Raw genomic sequence first — 2859 nt, 5'->3', positions numbered from 1 at the left:
AATAACGAAATTGCTTAAAAAAGAAATAACAGGCCCAAAATGGCCCCCGTGACAGCAAACCAAGACGTAATTACATTTTCAGGCCCTCCCAGGTAGGTGACCTTTAAACAGTCAATCTGAAGTTTCCTCAGTTTCACTAGGGAGATGATCCCATGATAAAACCCACGCCATTCCTCCCCCACCGAAAAAGAAGAGGTCTAGGCCCGAAATAACCTTTTCTTTTCTTTTGCTAATGACTTCCTCGCCCCACCCTCCTCCCTATAAAAACCTTCCATGCCCTACAGCCCCTCAGAGGACCGCCCTGCTTGCTGAAGGAGATGCTGCCCGATTCACGAATAGCCTCAGGAAGCCGAGCCGATCTTCAAACTGACTCGGCTGACTCTTGTGCTTTAACGATATGCAGGAGAAGGAGTGCAGATCGCCGGAAATCCCTGAGTGCCAGCCTGGGTAGACGCGGAGCTACCTTTGATATTTAAAGAAGTTTCATGGGACTCCCACATCCACTTGCCCACAGTAAAGCCACAAAAGATAACAAGAAGGGCGACTTTCTTTGCTTTTGGCTGAAATTACGTTAATTCCCTGGAGTAAACTAAAAGATGCTGGAGTTAAATGGACCTGCCCTCAGAGCCCTGGCAGGGTGTGCGACCTTGAACAAGGAGAGTAACGTCCAGACAGAGAGACTGACAGCACCCCGACCTTGCAGGCAGTCACGAGGATGAAATGAGATAATGCACAGAAAGCAGTGAGCACGGGATCTGGCACCAAAGAGACCCTCAGTCTGCGATGGCCACTCCGCCTAATATCCTTCCTCAGCCTCTCTGGGCCTCAGTGTCTTCACTGGTAAAATGAAAATCGTATCACCTGCTTTACTCATTCAGCAAATATTTACTGAGCCAAAGACTGTGAATACAAAAATGTATTCACCAGACCAAGTTCATGGCCTCTCAGAACCCACAGTTTGAAGCTGCTCATTATTCATCCAGTCAACAAATATTTCTACTAAACATTTAGTATGTAGCAGGCTGCACAACAGGCATTAGAGACACAATGGCCAGTAAAACAGCTTCAATCCCCAACTACCAGAGAATTACAGCCCGGAGAAGAGGTAATAAGATGCCTCACATAGAATAGGTGCTCAGTCAATAAAAGTTATCTGGCTGCTAATCAGAAGCTGTATATGTGTAACTTTGGGAAAGTTAACTCATAAAAATGTGAAAAGCTGGGCCAGCTCCAGTGGCGGAGGGCTTCAGTTTGGCGCACTCTGCTTGGACAGCCAGAGTTCAGTTCCCAGGTGCCGACCTACACCACGTGTCCATCAGCAGCCATGCTGTGGTGGCGACTCACATACGAAATAGAGGAAGACTGGCAGCAGGTGTTAGCTCAAGGCGAATCTTCCTCAGGAAAAAAAAAAAAGTGAAAAATTAATGATTTCTTAACACACGAAATTTGTTTGGTAGATGGAGCTTTTAATATATGACGAAGTCCAAAGAAAATGAAATATTTAAGTATACCCTTAATAAAACATGTATAGGATCTGTATGCTGAAAATTACAAAATGCTGATAAAAGAAAACAAAGAAGACCTAAATAAAAGGAGGAGCACACCGTGTTCATGGATTGGAAGACGCAACATAGCAACGATGTCGGTCCTCCCCAAAGTGATCCACAGGTTTAGTGCAATTCCTATCAAAATCCCAGCCAGCAAGGGTTTTGTAGACACAGACAAGCTTATTGGAAAGTTTATATGGAAAGGAATAGGCCCTAGAAGGGCTGCAACAATCTTGACAAAGAAGAACACAGGAGGAGAAATCACCTCACTCACTGTGAAGGCTTCCTGTGGAACTACGGGAACCGAGACCCTGCGGCATCCGGCAGGCAGGCTGAGGAGCCAGAGCAGAGAACCCAGATGTACATCCGCACAAATACACTCAACTGATTTTTGACAAACGTGCAAAAGCAATTCAAAGGAGGAAGGATAGCATTCCAACAAATGCAGCTGGGGCAAGCGGACATCACAGGCAAAAAGAATGAACCTCACTCCAAACCTCACAGCTTACATAAAAATTAACTCCAAAGAGATCGTGGACAGGATTGTAAAGCATAAAACTACGAAACCTTAAAAAACAGCAGAAGATCTTCTGTTTCTAGGGCTAGGAGAAGAGTTCTTAGACTGAAAAAAAGAAATAAGACTTAGTAAAAGAAATAAGACAATAAAAATAAAAAAGAAATAAAAGAAATAAGACAATAAAAGAAAAAATTGATAAGTTGGACCTCATCAAAATCAAAAACTTTTTCTCTGCTAAAGTCCACAGGAAGAGAATGAAGGGACAAGCTCCAGACTGAGAGAAAATATTTGCAAATCATACGCCCCAAAAAGGAGATATAAAGGACTCTCAAAAGTCAACTGTAAAAAAACCAATCCAATTAGAAAATGGGCAGAAGCTACGAATAGCCATTTCCCTGAAGAGGCGGTACAGGAGGCAATCAAGCACCTGAAAAGACGTTCGACACCACTGGCTGTCAGGGAAATGCAAGTTGAACCACAATGAGCTCTCACCATACACCGACCAAAAGCCTAAAATAAGAAATGATGAAAACACCAAATGCTGGTGAGGATGAGGAGAAACCGAGCCACTCAGACATTGCTGATGGGAATGTAAAATGGTGCAGCCATTCTGGAAAACAGCTTGACAGTTTCTGACAACCCTATCATGCAATTAGCACATAACCCAGCAATTGCCCTCTTAGGCATCCCAGAGAAATGAAAACCTACGTTGACATGAAAACCTATACAAGAATGTCCATATCAGCTTTACGCATCAGAGCCAAAAACGGGAAAGAGCCAGATGCCCTTCAGGGG

The sequence above is a fragment of the Equus przewalskii genome, chromosome 13 (genome assembly GCF_037783145.1).
Source record: "Equus przewalskii isolate Varuska chromosome 13, EquPr2, whole genome shotgun sequence".
In the NCBI taxonomy this organism is placed as follows: domain Eukaryota; kingdom Metazoa; phylum Chordata; class Mammalia; order Perissodactyla; family Equidae; genus Equus; species Equus przewalskii.
This window is presented reverse-complemented; position numbering follows the sequence as displayed.